This window comes from Gymnodraco acuticeps, unplaced genomic scaffold (genome assembly GCF_902827175.1).
Source record: "Gymnodraco acuticeps unplaced genomic scaffold, fGymAcu1.1, whole genome shotgun sequence".
NCBI lineage: Eukaryota > Metazoa > Chordata > Actinopteri > Perciformes > Bathydraconidae > Gymnodraco > Gymnodraco acuticeps.
Genome location: NW_022990845.1, coordinates 104,287 through 123,676, shown reverse-complemented (window position 1 = coordinate 123,676; position 19,390 = coordinate 104,287).

Here is a 19,390-nt window from a genome sequence, read left to right as displayed (position 1 = left end):
GAAGTCGCTTCTATTTACATTTAACGTCTACTGTATATGTAAAGAAATGAAACAATCCTCAGAACTGTTACAGGATGTGTTTTTTTGTAAATTGTGTAATTTATTTTATTATCATTTTTGTCATCTTTTGTATGCATGCTTCTTAGTTAACATTAAGCTGTCTTTGGCTCTTTTCTGCTGTAACAATGCAAATGTCCCCTCTGTGGGACTAATAAAGGTATTCTGATTCTGATCTGATAAACACTACGATATAATTATGTCACTTTTTGACATCTTTGAAATAACTCAATGGTATTCCCTCTGTAGAGGCAACGCTTTAAGCCTCTGAGGATCCGCTTGGTGGGTGTAATTCACGCACACCTTGTTTGCTGCCGAATAAAAGTCAGAACCAACGTTTCCAGTTTGAAACAGTCCATTTATTTCCATTTTACTGGTTTCCATTTGACTTGCTTCTTTCCATATTCACCACACGATATTACCGTTTACACAATACCTTTGCTTTTCTTGTAATCCCGTGTTTGTGTGTTTGTGCTCCGTGTGTGTGTGTGTGTGTTCTCCGTGTGTGTGTGCTCTCCGTGTGTGTGTTCTCCGTGTGTGTGTGTGTGTGTGTGTGTGTGTGTTCTCCGTGTGTGTGTGTGTTCTCCGTGTGTGTGTTCTCCGTGTGTGTGTGTGTGTGTGTGTGTGTGTGTGTGTGGTGTGTTCTCCGTGTGTGTGCTCTCCGTGTGTGGTCAAAAACTGTATGGGCCTTCCGGCGGAACCTCTCACCAACACACATATGTTCCTACCTTTATACCCACAGTTAATTGGCTCCTACACCCTTTTTATTTTTGAGAGATCCTACTGTGCTTTTTGGGGTTTCTCCTTTCCTGTAGTGTGTTTTATAGTTTTTAGTGCATGTAAAGCAGGGGTGTCAAACTCAAGGCCCGGGGGCCAAATCCGGCCCGTGACTTCATTTTCTGTGGCCCACAAGAGCTTGCAAAGAATATGATATGTTTATTATACGGTTACATGATGATTGACAGAATCACGTTGCCCATAAACTACATGTCCCACAATGCATCTCAAATTAGACTTTTTTCTCAGAATTTGAGAATTGTTTTTGTTTTAAATGTCACGTCTGTTTTTTGATTTTGACTTTTGTTCCAGAATTTGGCTTTTCTTTTTGAATCATTTTGTGACATGCGTACTGAAGAGACTTGCAATTATTTGCCCCATACTTCTGCTTTCAGACGTAGTTAATTATGAAGTTATTACCCTATCCGATGATAATCCAATGCAGAGGCAATAATGTAATACATTATTTTATATATATATTTATATGTATTTTTATATAGTCTTAAAGTTACAACCGGTTGATGCGGGCCCGCGATTAAATTGAGTTTGGCACCCCTGATGTAAATCGTCTGCAAAGGCTCAAATCCCTGTGTCCCCCCCCCCCCACACACACACTCACATACATTGGACTCCTTTGTTTACAGTCACAAAATACAAATATGAACCTGAACATGAGCATAAAAGGGCCCCTTTAATGTCTGTACGTAAAAATGTTATATTTAAAGGATTTGAAGATGTTATTTGTCATGTGCACAATAGCCTCTGTGTAGTTTTCGCAATAAAAACCTCCAACAGTGCAACACACAGCACATCAAAACATAAAATACATAATGTAATGGAAACTTCTGTGTAGCTATGCAGTGGGAGTCACCGACTCAGGAAGGAGACACGGGAAGAGCAGTAGCTTTGATGTCAAACACATGATGGTTTATTTGGAGTTAACGGCCGGAGGATTCACATCACAAGTCCAAGAGTCAGAGGTTCTGACTTCACGGTAGAGTTGCCACGTCAATTCTGGAGAGCCTCTCTCTTGCCAGCCCATCTAACTGGTTTCGCAGAGAGTAAACAACATATTTGAGGAGATAGCCTAAACAGTGTGGGAACACAGAGCTACTTGCCTCGGACACTTATGACCTCGAAGATTTTACCTTGGAGTCCACAAATACAGAGAAGGAAGTGTCCCAGTGTACCCACAACACAGACCATCTGTATCCCAGTATTGACCGGTCACAGAATGGGAACAATAACATTATTGGCTAAGCCGCCTGTGTCCTTAAAGAAGGTAAACAGACATCAAGGTTTGTCCTGTATGTTACTAATTGGCGTCTTATGATAATTATTTCCACAACACATAATATAATGCATAAGAAAGCATTTCTGTATCATCTTAAATCTGCATCGCTCTCCAATTGAAATGATAGTATTTGTTATATTTTTACTGTATTTAGTTTGTGTATTTATAATTTGTTATAATAGTGTTTTTGTTAAATTCCTCTTAAAGATGGGGTAGGTCATTTTGGAGAAACCAGCTCGAGTGCGCTGGAATTTGAAAATACACAGCCGGAAGAAATCTGCCACTTCCTTACAGAGCCCCTCCTCCAACACACACGAACGCGCACATGACCAATGAGGGCACGAGATAAGTTTGTGCCCAGATGGAAGGCTGACAGGCAGGTAGGCCATCCAGTTACTTTAGCCGGGCCGGCTCAGATGATTGGTCGTGCTTTTCACAGCGCTACGGCTTCCAGAGGTGATATTTTTCATGTATTTATTGTCAAAGCATTTAATATATTCATTGCTATCGGGATGTTGAGAGCATTCCATGGAATATAACAAAAAGTGTATCTCGAGCCGGTTTCTCAAACTTACCTACCCCACCTTTAATGTGTGTGTGTGTGTGTGTGTGTGTGTGTGTGTGTGTGTGTGTGTGTGTGTGTGTGTGTGTGTGTGTGTGTGTGTGTGTGTGTGTGTGTGTGTGTGTGTGTGTGTGTGTGTGTGTGTGTGTGTGTGTGTGTGTGTGTGTGTGTGTGTGTGTGTGTGTGGTACCTTTTAATGGTGATTGGCCGCTTGATTCCTGATTGGTCAACAGCAGCATGTGAGGCACCCTCTGTGTGTACACTGTAATAACATGTTATTGTTATTATAACATCTTTTAGAAAGACATTTGCATATTTTTGGCTGAAAGATAAATGTTTTTTTAAGGAGAAAATGGAAGATAAATAGCTCTTTAGTTGTAATGAATGATGATGTTTTTGAACCTCCTTCCTGTTTATTTCCTTCCAGCTATTTGTGGAGTCAATTTTATGTAATCTCCTAAAAACACAACGCCTGAGACCATTATTATTTATGTATTTATTTGTCTGTTTGTTTTGTTAGCAGACTCTTTCCACATCTGTGAGTAAATATCTGTGACATGTGGGGGAAAGTTCAGCTGTGGTTTTAGGAACAAGAGATTAATGTTCGGCGCTGATTAAGACTAAGATTAGGAAATCCTCTTGTGCTCCAAATTGTCCGTATGGGAAACTAATACAAAAAACATTTCTGACTCTACACGTCTGAGCCAGATATGAAGGTTCTGCTAATATTTGTCGTTGGGAAATCATAAAAGATGCAAAGATATCAAAAAGCGAGACAAGAAATGTCCAAAAGAAGTAAAAAAACCACCACAAAGAAAACCAAAAAGAGCAAAGGGATACGAAAACAACCAAATAGACACAATGAACCAAAAAGAGACAGAGAACCAACAAAAAAAGAGAGATTACGACCCAAACATCCACAGACGCAAAATCAGTATGTTTAGATACATTAATGTATTTTAATATTTTTAAATCCAAGAACAACAATGACCTTTCCTTCAAAATCATTAAATGTCAGAATAAATACTTTCCTTGTGCGAAGGAAAGCTTTAGGGATAAAACCCAAACAAGCGTTGACAGTTTTATGCTGAAGGATTTCACGATTACACGGGATTATTACTTAATTCTGACGAAATCATTTGCTGCCTCGAGGCAATTGGTGTCGGATTTACATCTCGACTCACAAGCGAATCTACCGATGAAAACAGTTACATTTAAAAGTATTTTTTTATAATATCTGTGTCGTTTTATCCATGACTTTACCCATGATGATTTCACCATGACAAGGTTAGCACAGTTTAGCACAAACACTGGAAACAGGGGGAAACTGCTAGCTGAGCTCCGTCAAATGAACGTATGTGTGTGTGTGTGTGTGTGTGTGTGTGTGTGTGTGTGTCTGATCCCTTCAGCCTGAGAGTTGACCCACATTACACTTATCGCTCTGCAAATCAGAGAAACACAATCTGCCTTAACCCTTTGCACCGTCCATCAATAACAGCTCCATTCTTTCATCCATTCATAATGTACTACTATTTACGATAAGTCTTTTTTATTCATTCCCCCTCTGTCTCTGTTCCTCTCTGACATCCATCTCTCTGTCCATTGAGTCATCCAAATCAGATTAACGCTGACATATGCTGCCACCATTAAGACCACCGACTGGGTCCACACACACACACACACACACACACACACACACACACACACACACACACACACACACACACACACACACACACACACACACACACACACACACACACAAACACACACACACACACACACACACACACACACACACAGCGAAAGGGGTCTGCAGCAATGACGGGAATATGTAAAAAGAAAGGGGGGAATTTCCCGGATGATGTTTGGAAAGCTGTTGGTTTCCTGTTCTTTAGTTTAGTTTCTCACAGCATTGTAGTTTGACAACCGTATTTGATTTTTCTCATTGTCTAACTTGATTTCAACCATCCGTGCAAAAATAGTGGAGCCGGAACCACTCCTAAAACCCGGGAATGAGTTAGCATTTTACAACTTCCGGTTCCCTCATCTCAAAGTCAGCGGTTTATTTTCTGCAATATACCGTAATTCAGTGGAGATTACATTGCTTTTGGTCGAGGGAGCCCTACACATATCCAAGAAGTGCTATAGCCAGGGGCGGACTGGGACTACAAATCAGCCCGGGACTCCCTACCGGCCCACTTCGGTACCACCGGCCCACCTCGGTACCGCTAGTAAATTGTAAATAGTACTGGTACGACCCCGGCTATAGCCTAAATATTACCCCGCAGATTTATAAAGATTACCAACTAGTACTGAAACATTAAAATACCCAAGTAGTATTTTTGCCTAAATATAGCAAAGCCGTTGTTCTGCGTAAACCTAACCAACTAGTTCTCTAGTCTAAACGTAGCCAAGAAGTATTTCTACCATTCAACGACAAACTACTTTTATTGCCTAAACAAAAAACTGAGTCTTTTTTACCTAAGCTAAATAAATGAGCTTTATTACCCAATCACAAATAAAGTCAGTCAACTTTTTGGTCAATCTTCAGTTTGTGTGTACAGACAGTGAGATCGAATTACCGTTTCCCACAATCCCGAATATAAAAATACAAATATGTATAAAAGATGTATATCCTATATATACACAATCAACAGACACATGTACACATGTGCACACATTAAGATAAAAAAGCCCAACAATCAATATATACAAAATAACAGTCACTTCAATATCTTTGGGAATGTACAGTGCAAGATTTTCCATAGCAGCGTAAAAAAGTACAAGTATGGTTGGGCAATAAGTAGTATTTCTAAATGTATACAACAAAGTAGATTTATTGCCCAATCATAAGTAGTATTTTACCTAAACATAACCAAGTATTCAAGCATAAACACAACCAAGGTGTATTTTCGCCTAATCCTATTCTGTCTTTGAGGTATGAGGCGTGTTGTCCAGCTGGTAAACAGCCTCCGTGTATAGAAACCATGATGGCTCTCTTTAAATGAGATGCAGGCTCTCCATCAGGCAGGAGGAGAAGTCCCGACTTCACTGAGTTCACTCCTCTGCATCCAGCCGGCTCTCTGAGGCTTCACACCAGCTCTCTAGCCTAAAGCGCTTAAACTCTGCTCTCTCCTTCGATACACTGGTGACTCCATCACACACACACACACACACACACACACACACACACACACACACACACACACACACACACACACACACACACACACACTGAACTCTGTTTTAAGATTCTGTGCATCATCCTGAAGTTTCCAAAGATCCAAACAGGTCAGGTGAATGTACAGCAAAATTCTACTTATAAAACTTTCCGATTGATGGTGCAGCATCCAGGCTGTGAAGAGTGAGTGCGATGGAGTGTGTGTGATGTCCTGAACACTTCAGTCATCAGTGGGGGGAGCAGTACTCAGATATAGTTACTAACTAACTACTAAACAAACTATTCCCCCAACCTCCAAAATGACATGTTCTGATTCTGAAAAAATCATGTTTATTTACTTTTAAATGTATTTATGTAAATCTGCAAAGAAACTTCAAGTGTAGTAACACGTACAGTACGTTCCCCTGAAATGTACTTCCATTTTAACACGACTGGATACTTCTACTATACAAAAAGTACTTCAAATGTGTACTTCAGTGCAGTTCTTGTAAACGTTTTAGTTTGTTTCCATTACCGCAGAGAAACAGAATCCAATAACTAAACACATTATATCTGGTTATTGCTGGTTTTACTGGGAGAAACTCATCATACTTACTGGGCCACTGTGAGTGTGTGTGTGTATGCGTGCGTGTGTGTGTCTGTGTGTGCTGCCATGTCTCTGTTATTGACTCAATCAATCACACAGCAACATATTAACAGCAGTTCTGTGTGTAAGCAATTCAAACCTGCTCGAGTGGTGATTGACTTTAATTACTAACAGTGATGTGAGGAGCACAGTTATATTCCCCCAATCCCTCCGCCACTGTCTTCTCTCATCACGCAATGATACAAGTGTGTGTGTGTGTGTGTGTGTGTGTGTGTGTGTGTGTGTGTGTGTGTGTGTGTGTGTGTGTGTGTGTGTGTGTGTGTGTGTGTGTGTGTGTGTGTGTGTGTGTGTGTGTGTGTGTGTGTGTGTGTGTGTGTGTGTGTGTGTGTGTGTGTGTGTGTGTGTGTGTGTGTGTGTGTGTGTGTGTGTGTGTGTGTGTGTGTGTGATGCGACATCAAACACAAGAACCAGAAATAATGACCATCCTCATTTGAATTGTTCTGTTCCTCCTTCGTGACTGAACAGTGAAAGGGTTAACCTCTGAATTTAACTTTGTCATTGTCTGTATTGATTGTGTGTGTGTGTGTGTGTGTGTGTGTGTGTGTGTGTGTGTGTGTGTGTGTGTGTGTGTGTGTGTGTGTGTGTGTGTGTGTGTGTGTGTGTGTGTGTGTGTGTGTGTGTGTGTGTGTGGTGTGTGTGTGTGTGTGTGTGTGTGTGTGTGTGTGTGTGTGTGTGTGTGTGTGTGTGTGTGTGTGAGAGAGAAAGGTAATGAAGTCAAATCTGTGTTCAGTGGTATAATTGTTGTTTTATGGGGTTTGACTTAATTACTCCACATTCAGTGTTATTTTCTTCTTTGTTTATCTGTTTATTATTTTGGAGCACCCTGCTGACTAAACACTGGCTGTATCAGTCTGATTAAATGTATTGAAAATAATGTCGATAAAACAAAGTCAATAGTGAAACGCGGCCTTAATCCTGGTTTATATAACAGACAGGTCTAATTTAACTTTTATCTCCAGCATCCATTAAACACCAGCTGACCCAAACACCGTTCATTAAACCACTGACTTCGAGACGAGGGAACAGGAAGGGGTTAAAATGCTGACTCATATCCAGGGTTTTAGGACTCATTAAGGCCCATTCCCAAACCGCCCCTACACCCTACCCCTCCGTTTGCGCGTTCACGCGGAGGGTCCGCCATATTAAGTGCTGTTCCAAAGCAACGAGTGTGGAGCGGTGTGGAGGGGGAGTGGGCTATCAAGCCCTCAAACAGCGAGTCTGCAGCGGTGCTGACTTGAGACCGGTCTCTACCTGACCGGAGTCACGCTGTGTGTGTCCGTCAGGAAACACGCTGTTAAAAAGTAGTTCCAGCAAACATCCACTGATAAACTGCGATGTTAACAACCTCATGATAACCTCATGTGTTTTTAACTTAGGATCAAACCTGTGTTTAGTCTAGAAAAAGGTAAAATTGTGCATTTTATTATAAAGTTGTGTATATTTACAGACCGTTGCAAAAACGAAGAAGCTTATAAACATCAGGTTTAAAACTAAAAGAACATTTTAATCTGAGAATGTGTTTATGTGTGAAATAACTGCAAAGTGTTTAAACATAACTTTTCTACACTTTTAAGGTTGAATCTGACATTTAAAAAACCTAAAACTTACTCAGATGGGCTCCGTTATTTCCTGAATGAGCTCTGACTGATTATCATCTCAATAAATGCAGCCAATGTGAGTGTTGATATTCATAACAGCTGTAATATAGCAGACATGAAAACAGATGAGCGGCTCTCATGAAGGCAACTGGTCCATTGGACTGTGTGTGTGTGTGTGTGTGTGTGTGTGTGTGTGTGTGTGTGTGTGTGTGTGTGTGTGTGTGTGTGTGTGTGTGTGTGTGTGTGTGTGTGTGTGTGTGTGTGTGTGTGTGTGTGTGTGTGTGTGTGTGTGTGTGTGTGTGTGTGTGTGTGTGTGTGTGTGTGTGTGTGTGTGTGTGTGAAAGCAAAGCAGCTGTTGGTTTGAGCATCGTCACATGTTGGGAGGCTCGGTAATCAGTTTGTGTTAGCGATGTTGCTCGTTAAATATGCATGTAGCCACAGCGACGCAGCATCTTTAATTAAACAAGAATAATCTGCTGTTTTTCCAGCATGAATTCTTCATGATCGTTCTGCTGCCAATTAACACCAAGCGTCACACAGGCCGCGACACACACAGACCCCGACACACACACACAGACCCCACTTGTAATTGTAAAAAATTGTAATTGTAATATTCCAGTTATAAACGACAAGATGTGTTGCTGTATTTTAGTGGTAAAAAACGCATTCATCATCATAATTATTCTATATATATCATTTACACAGTGCCTGTAAACCGGAGGAGAACGCTGGCATTTCTCCTCCTACTTGAAAGACAACGGAGGGATAGGGTCTGCATAATTAGTTTATTTGGGGGATGGGCCGGATGCTCTGACCGGTCCACTTCCTGCCCGGCGCCTCTGCAACGCCTCTCGTCGCATCGGAAAATAGACTTGAATCCTATTTTGAGCGGAGCCCAGCGCCGAGACGCTTCTGGGACGCTTCTGAGCCGTAACCCGGCGCGTCTGGTGGAATAGCACCCATTGACTAAGTGGCCCTGATCTCTGCGAACGCCGCGGCGCAGCCGTAACGCAGCCGTAACGCAGCCATAACGCGGCCGTAACGTAACGCGGCCGTAACATAACGCGGCCGTAACACGGCCGTAACATAACGCAGCCGTAACGCAGCCGTAACACAGCCGTAACGCAGCCGTAACGCAGCCATAACGCGGCCGTAACTTAACGCAGCCGTAACATGGCCGTAATGTAACGTGGCCGTAATGTAACGCGGGCCGTAATGTAACGCGGTCGTAACGTAACGCGGCCATTACGCGGCCGTAACGCGGCCGTAACGCGGCCGTAACATAACGCGGCCATAACGCGAACGTAACGCGGCCGTAACACGAACGTAACACGGCCGTAACACGAACGTAACGCGGCCGTAACGCGAACGTAACGCGACGCAGATGGACCCGGTGGAATGTAGGGGTTATTGTTTCCTCCGTCTATCTGATGCTAAGCTCAAATTTGCCCTCCATTAGCCTGCAGAGAAATTGCAGTTCCTCCCAAACCTGTGTCTGGTTACGTTGCATCCCATAGTGGATATATGCTCAGGGAATGCCACTGCAAATGGAGTGAGATTGCGACAACATTTCAAGAGCAACACTATAAAGCATTTATATTCTGTTTGAACGTTACAAATCCACATATGAATGTCACACATGTAATGCCTGCATGTCACACATATAAGAAAATAGTATTTTACTTCCATTCCCTTGGACTAAATGAAACAGGGATATCTGTGGACCCAGATCTCTGTAACTAATGACTACAAGTGGAGTCTCTTCAACGCGGGGTCAAATGTCGCCTCATTTAAATAATGATCTGCATATTTCCTGCTGTAGTATTTTCTAATTAGTAGATATTTTTCTCCTTTTGCATTCCTGCTGTTTGAATCAATTTGAGCCGATTACATCGAGGCATGGACTCCAAACTTCCGCTGAAATTGGACTTATTATTGGAACAACCCACAGCTATTAATTGGAACTCCTTCTTTCTTTAATTTCGATAATTGCTTCCCACCTGCCGCTCTTGTGTCATCCAGCTGTCTGCGGAGGAGAGCGTCTTTGTGAATAGACTTTTTTTGCGCTTTTGACAAGTATCGAATATCCGATGTGAGAAAAAAAAGCAGGTGTCGGTAATAACGCTAATGATCGCTCCGTTCCTTTTAGACAGCAAAGCACTGAGCCGCTCCTTTAAGGAATACGAGATTAAAGGAGCAGAAAAAGATAAGACCGTATTAATTTCCTCTCATTTCTTGTCTTTATTCACCTGCTGTCCTCCCCACCATTACCTGCTGCACATTATTGACTCCCTCTGCTCTCCTGTTTATCCACTTTAATTTCCAAGGCCTTCTGGATCAATGTTAATGTGTTTTATGAAATGTTAACTTGCTCCGGCGCTGCTCTTCCTGATTACATATTGACAGAGGAGCATAATGCTTTTGGTCTGTTTCTGAATATATTAAGTTACAACGCAACGGTTAGAGTTTAAGTAATGAGGCTTTACCTAGGCCTACTTTATCTCTCTGCAAAGTGTACGTTTCACTTATTCACTTCTCCATTCAGGCACACTACAGGCAAACCCGTTGTTTTTTAATGAACTTTTAATTAAGTTTTACGATTTTTGGGCTATTTAGCGTCGATAATCTGTTAAAACTTTGTACGTAATTAGCACATATAATAAGATGAATACCTTGTTTGCATATTTAAGCTTACATTTGATATGCGTTAACTGGTTAAGTTTGGTGGTATGCATAATTAAAAAGAAAGTTAAATTCGTGACCACTTTTTGATACCTCTTTTAGAACGTTTTTTTATTGAGTTTCAAAATGCAGCTTGTCTCTAACTTAGTTATTCTCCTGTTAGCTGCAGAGCAGGTATAGGGAACTGAAAAAGACACTAGGAGCCCTGAGAGTGAGCTAACCTGATGAAGTTGAGGGCTGGACGGAGAAACAATGAACTGAAAGTTTGCTGCCTAAACATAAAGACGTTGTTTTTGTTCAAAGCATTTCATTCAGTGTCACATATTTGTTAAAATGTCTGTGAAGCAGAGCAATCAATAAATCACATTGTATGTTTATAACCTAATATCACAGATTACACATTTGTCTTACGGGGCTTTACAGTTTATACCGAGTCTGACACCTTCTTCCCTAAGACCCTCGCAGAAAAAACTCCATAAGATTCAAGGCTTTTATTATAATGCGTACACAGTGTAGATGTGTCGATGAAGATCTTAGGTCACAGGCTCCTCCAACAGTGCAACACAATAAAACAGATAAAATAGTGCAAGTAAATACAATCAAATAGAATAGAAGTAGCGCCATAAGAGTCTATATACAAGTGATACATCGGTTCTAAGTTGCAAACAGGTGAATGTTATGGATGTTCTTCAGGTGTTTAACAGTCCTAAAGAAACCCCACAGTTACAAATATCAGAAGCCTCGGGGAGAGAGACAGAGGAGGGATCCCTCTCTCAGGACAAATAGATAATGTGTACATATATATTCATATATATATATATATATATATATATTCATATTCATATATATATATATTCATATATATATATTAAAAAAAAGATGAATCCAGGTTGGTGTCAACTATCAAATGCCACCGCAAATAGTTCAGGAAGGACCAAACAGTCACGATTCCTGATACAAACGTAACCTTTTGATACTGAGAACCTGCCAGGCGACAGACCATAGTGACACACACACACACACACACACACACACACACACACACACACACACACACACACACACACACACACACACACACACACACACACACACACACACACACACACACACACACACACACACACACACACACACACACACACACACACATCGGGGAACAGGAGTAAGTGAGTAAGTGCACCAAATCCTTGTGCCAATTTAGTCCTTGAAAACATTCAATTGGGTAGGCTACTTCGATTTTCCTTTGTGTCTGAATTGTGTATAAAAACGTTCTCATTTTAGCTTCCTCTATCTCTGTTTTCTTATCTTTAAAGCATCATTTTTGCTGCTTCTTGCCACTTTTTTAGACTCTTGAGTTATTTTGAGCTAGGATGCTTTCTTTCTCCTTTCTTCTGAACTATGTATAAACAAGAGCACATCCTCTTTAACAGGCTTTAACATTTCGGGCACAATTGCAGCAGTTTTGGTTTTGTCTATGTGGACGGTCAGAGCAAAATGTCGATGGTTAAATTCCCACTTTGGGCTTCTCCTCTGTCCGTGGTCACCGTGGGCAACAGTGGGCGGGCGAGGTCGCTGTGAAGGTGAAGATGTGGAGCGCCTGTTTAACATCGACTGTTTCGTAAAGTCAGTCCAGTGACAGGCGGACCATCAGATCTCCGATAGGAAGCGTTCGGATGTTTTTTGGTGAAGCATTGTTTTCCACCCACATCCGCTCCCAAAATACTTCTCGTCTTCCTCGAGTTTCGCCTGCCCTCTCGCTTGTGTTTCTGCGAGTCACAGCATGTCCATTTGCAATGAGGGTCAGCTGTGAGGGAGGAAGATGTGGGAGCAAAACAGCGCTGTAATTTTGCAGTCTTCCTGAATGCATCACAGCCTGTTCTTGTTCTTCTTCTTCTGCCGAGCGAGCATCTGCTTTAACCCTGTGTGGGAGGCCGAGGAGAGGAAGGAGGCTACATATTATACATTCAGGGAAGAGGTGGACGAACATTCACACCCAAAGCCAGGCCACGACAAGGCAAGGGCGTCCAGAGGTCAATCTGTAAATGTGAGGAGGATTTCTGCGGTCACGTTAAAAACACCTCTCATTAGGAACAAGAACAACATACCATGAGCTCAGCGCCCCCGAGGCTAAAGGTGAGCTAACACCGCTAACCTGCAGGCGCACGCTAACTCACCCCGCGTGTTTAAATTGCACTTTTTCCTTCATTTTCAAATAGTAAACATTGGTTTCTATATCTGAGAAGTTGGAAGGAACACCTGTGAACTGCAGAGAAATGCTACGATACAGCAAACCCTTTACCCTTAGGTTCCCGCAAAAAAACAACTTTTGTCTCAATATTATGTGTGTGAACAGATCAATAATTCATGTGTAAATGTGTACTAATCTGTTCAGAGGTCAAAGTGTAAATGTGAGGAGGATTTCTGCGGTCACGTTAAAAACGCCCCTCATTAGGAACAGCAACAACAGAGCTCAGCGCCCCTGAGGCTAAAGGTGAGCTAACACCGCTAACCTGCAGACTCACCCCGTGTTTGATTTCCACTTTTTCCTTCATTTCCAAACAGTAAACATTGGTTTCTATATCTGAGAAGTTGGAGATCAAACTTGTAAGCTGCAGAGAAATGCTACTGTAATGACATAGCAGACCCTTTAACCGTAGAACCCCGCAAAAAAACGTTAGCTTGTTCTGCTTTTCGCACATAATCGCTTTGAATCGAAGTATTTTTTTCTCGCTTTTTCAAAACTCTCATCAGTTATCCAACTCTATAACTTTTGTTGTCTATGAAATTATAAGGAATGTGTGTCCTGTGTGAAAAGTATTTCTCGGAGATCTGCAGAGAAATGCCCAGATAAATAAGACCCTTGAATCTCAGGACCCCTCACTACAGCGGTCAGAAAGGTTAATACAAGTTTTATGGTTTTGATACTGATATAAATATATGGAAATATTTGTGTTTCATTCAGTTTTTAGTAGGGCCGGGACTTTAACGCGTTAATTAAGATTAATTAATTACACAAAAATTAACGCGTTAAAAAAATTAACGCATTTTAATCGCACTTATTTTTGCACCGCGGAACGTTTCTCACTGGATGAGTTTCAGGCGTACCGATTATACTGGAGCACCAACTAACGTTCATGACTTCAGACAACAACAAACCACAGTGAACAACAGTGGGAAATGTTGTTTTAAAAAACGGACGGATGGAAGCGTCGATAAGAGCACGGTTGTGTGCAAATTATGCAAAAAGGAATTCGCATATCACCGCAGCACATCAAGCCTCAAGTATCACCTCAATGCAAAACATATAGCAGCTAGCGTGGAAGCTAGCGTGGACGTTAGCCTCTTTTATCGCGTTCACACCAAAAAGAGCCGGTACTAAAATTAGTTCATGAGAACCTTTTTACCCCCACGAAAGTCCCTGCTAGAGAGCAGAGAGCTGCTAGAGAGCAGGGACTTTCGTGCGGCTCTCTTGTGAGAAAATAGCTATATTTCTGATTGGCTGGGCGGATTGCAAACCACGCCCCGTAAAACTCCCAAAAAGTGTTGTGAAGCCGCCATTTTATTATCCTCGCATTAGCATTATTAGCATTAGCATTAGCCCAGCGCAGAAACGCAGAGAGACTAACTTATGGCAACACAAAATAAAACATGGGAGCGGTGGAGATGAGGAGGTGTCGGCGTTCTGGCGATTTACTCGGAAGGCTGCTGGGACTCCCAGCAGCTTCTACTGAAGCCAGTCCCCAACTCCGGGGACTTCCGGCCGGGGACTTTGGGCGGCAGTATACGCCGTGAAGTGGTTTGCTGCCTGCCAGTAAACCCAAAGCAGAAGAAGAAGAAGTGACGTCAGCGGCTTCATTTGCCTAATCCTCCCCCAGGTTCAAAGAGTTCTCATGAACTAAATTCTCATGAACCTTTGTGGGAAAAGTACTGCGGTGTGAATGCGCCTAATGGTATACTAAAATCCATGTGAAATAAATTGCTTCTCACTGTTCTCAGGTCAAATATTTATATGTGATTAAAAATGCGATTAATTTCGATTAATTCATTACAAAGCCTCTAATTAATTCGATTAATTTTTTTAATCGAGTCCCGGCCCTAGTTTTTAGATCAAATCAGAGGATATCAAATATACCTGCAAACTTCTTACATATAGTTTTTTATAATATGTTTTTTTACAGTTCTGCCCGGTGGGGTGTTGTTGAGTATAAGTTAGATCGAGCCCTGCAGCAGTGTGTGTTTCACAGAGGGATAGTCCTCACACTGATCTGTCAGTGTGTGTGTGATGGTGTACACTGGGACCACACACACACACACACACACACACACACACACACACACACACACACACACACACGTCTTGTTGTGGGAGCAAAGGATAGTCCCAGGTTGCTATAAAACAACTATTCCTTAACCTCAGGGAATAACGCCATAGGGTTAAGGAAAGATGATAGGTAGGCCTAAAGCATTTTGTGAGCAAAAATAAATTGATATTATGAATTATCATATCGATATATCATAACATTTGTACATTTGTATGTGTTTTTATATGTGTCTAGTTACTGTGCTTTTTATCATGTTTTTAATTATTGTTTTATTATTTTACTCCCACTGTGTTATTTTATATTGTATTTATTCCTTGTACAGCACTTTGATAAACTGAGGTTCAATCAGGAGGGACGGCTTTGATGTAAGAACACATATTTATTGCCAGGAATACACAAATGAATGTAATGGAGTTTTGGCGCTTAGGCCCCGTTGTGCAGGAGTATCATTCGGGAGGGGAGAACCGATCCGATGAAACCCCCCGGGGTCTAGACACTGGTGGTGGTGAATGGATAGTTGGGGTCGGTCTGAAGGGGAGGGGCTTAGCTTGACCCTGGATCCAGAGGGACAGGAGGTGAAAAGGGGTGGATGGGGGTTGCGTCGAGTCACCTGAAATGACCGCTGTCAGAGGGGAGAGCAGATTTAAAAGGGTTCGCGGAGCGCTATGATAGGCTTGTGAGAATAGAGCGAAGTGATTGGTTAAGCTGGGGAGTGACGCCCCCGATCACTTATTGAGAGGAGAGAGAGTAGTAACATGGAAATAGTAAATGAATGAGTAAAGACGGTCTTCCTGGTTGAACTTGCGCTGAGCTTCATTTGTTTTAACCCTTGTGTTGTGTTCAAAAGCTGTTACCGTTCATGGTGTTCGCGGGTCAATTTTGATCCATGATTTATCTCAGTCCCAAAACAAAACAAAAAATGACTATCATCCAATATTGTTTTAACTAACTAACTTACAATGCATTCATAACCGTACAATCATGCTGTAATGTAATGTTATGGCCCCAAAACACATTACACCACATATTGCACACGTGTGTATGTGTGTATGTGTGTTTGTTCAGGTTCAAGTGTTAGTGTACATATTCTTTGAGAAAGGTGGAGTTCCCGTGGGGGGAGGGGGGCAGAGGGAGGGGAGACCAGGTGCATGTTGCAAACAATTATTGTTACAGTGGATGAAGCGGGGGAGGGGTGTCTAAAGTCAAAGATGAATCTTGATTGGGCCAAATTTGACCTCGAATCACCCACAACAATTCTGCTGGGTCTCCCCAGACCAAATTATACACGTTTGTTTTTTAGAGACCTTCAGACTTGGCAAAAATAGTCAAAATCAGTTTTGTAGTGTTTAAATAGCTGTTGTGGAGGATATCATGAAGCCTTGTTCCGATAAAAAAAACTAGAGCGTAGTTATTATATCATTTAAACTTGAAACGGGTCACAGGAGACCCGAACACAACATAAGGGTTAAATGTGTTTTATAAATAAATAAAGATTGAGATTGAGATAATCTTGCTTAAATTCAGAGTCGGGTTTATTGCCAGGTAGTTTACACATAGAGGAATTTGCCTTGGTGTATGATGGGGCCAACATAAACAACATAAGAAAGCGTAAGAGAAGGTCTAAAATAGGACAATTTTAAAAAGAAAATATTTTTATTTAAACCATGAAGCAATAAAAACCAAAAGTCCACCAAAATGTAAATATGAAAAATAAACCAAAGAAGTTAGTAGGCTACAATGAATATGGTCGAGGTCAGCTTTATTAATGCTGAATTGCACATTGACTCTTGAGAATGTATCGTGAGGAAAATAAAATGTCAGAGAGTTCATTTAGGACCCTGAACTCGGATTAAATACATAAAAGAGAGGGGGGGGGGGGATGAACATCTGTCTGTGAAGAAGGATTACCCCCCCCCCCCAACTGTGACAACAAAAATCCATAAATACTTCTGTTTGGATTATTTCTATTTATCATATTACCATACTTACATTAATGCGGTTGTTAACCTAAATATTCTACATTAACGCATTAGCCTCTGTTAACGTCTGTTTTTCGGTGTCACTACGGGATTTTTGGAGGAATCAGATGTGTTTTTTATTTCTTTGTTTACCGCAAATTCTGAGTGCTGTTTTTATGACATCATTTTGACTCCTGTAAACACTCTGGTCCATTAAATCCTGGTCATAAATATGTGATCTATCCATCTTGAGTAACTTATATAATATCTGTAAGCAAATATTCAGAACTAGAGATGCAGAAATTACGTTTGGAGGGAACTTTGGGATTTTAGCCTTTGCAGACCATTTACATGCACTAAAACCTTTTCTTTTGTTTCCCGTGAATCCTGAGTGTTGTTTTATGACATCATTTGACTCCTATAAACAATTTGGTCCAGTAAAGTCCTCTTCATAAACACGTCATCTATCTATCTTGAATAACTTATATAATATATGTATAAAGATTTAAAGAACTAGAGAGAACTAGAGAAACTACCTTTGGAGGGAACACAGGAATTGTATCCTTTGCAGACCATTTACATGCACTAAAACCTATAACACACTGCAGGGAAGGGAAAACCCCAAAAAGCACAATAGGGCCTCTTTGATAAATACATAAAAGTTTGAGTCTCTCTGTTTCTAAATCATCAGCTTCATATGAACTCTTCAAGGACTAAAGTACAATTCCTCCGAGTGTTTGTTTCTCATTTCCCAGAGGAATGTTTTTGCTAATTATCGTCTTTATGAAACCAACAGAAATGAAAGCGGAGAGCAGGTAGGAGGATGGCCTTGTTGGCGATGCAAACAACTTGTCGTCCTTTCTGTAATCATCAGTCAGGAGATGATTTAAGTTTTCATGCATTCATCCAGCGAGATGTGTCTGAACAAAAGAACCCATTTGTGCGGATAATAGGAGCGAGTATTCAAGGACGGATCATAAAAAAACAGATGGTAAACAGTGAGCACTTCTCTTGCTAAACAAATATCAAGGCAAAAACTTCTTTTTTTTTTCGCCTTGATATTGCTGGTAGACGGATCATTGTAACGGCTAACAAAAGAAATACAAAAGAAAATGTAACTAATGGTGCGTTCACACCTGCCTTGTATAGTCCGGTTGAATCGAACTCTGGTGCATTTAGCCGCTTGGTGCGGTTCATTTGGGTCGGTGTGAACACAGTCCGAGACCTCTGAAGTGAACTAAACAACCGGACTCTGGTCCGCTAAAATAGGTGGTCTCGGAGCGCTTGCTTGCGAACTCTGGAGCGGTTCATTGCTGGTGTGAACGCAGTCCGCACCAAAACATAGGAAGCGTAGTATTTACGCGGATATCTTCAAAATCTTTAGCAAAAGAGTCTTTCAAGACATCCGCGGTTGTTTAGTTAAAGAGTGAAGCAGAATTAAGTGTTGAACAGGGTCGTGTAAAGTAAGAATTCTCCGTCAGCTACATAAAAGTAAGAACACCTGTCGTCGGTGAAACGCCCCTCCTTAGTGCAGAACGTCTCATATGTGTTGCCCCGCCCCCTTACTGTGTATCGCTCACTGATTGGACGATGCAGCGCATGCACTGATCTGGCTGCTGTCAGACGATCAGCTGTGCGGTATCATCACAAACGGACGTCGCTTCACGTGACGCTCCGGAGGAAACGGACGTCCCATTGCTCTTAAAACTCATTTCCCTGCTTCTCGTGGTTTCCTTGCGTCTCTCCATGCTTCCCTGGTGGGAGGGACTAGTCGCAGGGAAACGACGCAAGTGAGGGACGCAAGGAATCCATTTAACCGAAGTGAGATGCACCCTAAGATTCATCCTCTGAGGACCATGCATATGTGCAGGAAATGTGAGCAAATCTGATCTGTTGTTGTGTTGAAGGTGGAAGTTAAAGATCAACAGAGTAGTAACAACAGTAGAGTATCTATAACTACATGATGTAAAATATAGTTATTCAGAATAGTATACTCAACTCATTTGAAAGCTGATAAACATTAGTGTTGTTTAAAAGGTTACAGCATTTAAAGTACAGATTATAAATGCTCCGTGGTGTTTTGATAATCCTTCACAATCACTCATCTGTTACTCAAACCTCCTGGATCGTATTTTAATCTTCCCTAAAATACCTAAAAGTACACTGCCTCTTCAAGCTGTTTAACATATGGTTCTTTTGTTTTACTTCATTCGATGGACACGTACAAAACAGCTGCAAAGAGACACAAAAACACACGATGACGACAAAGAGACCAAAAATGACTATAACGACAACCAAATGTCTACA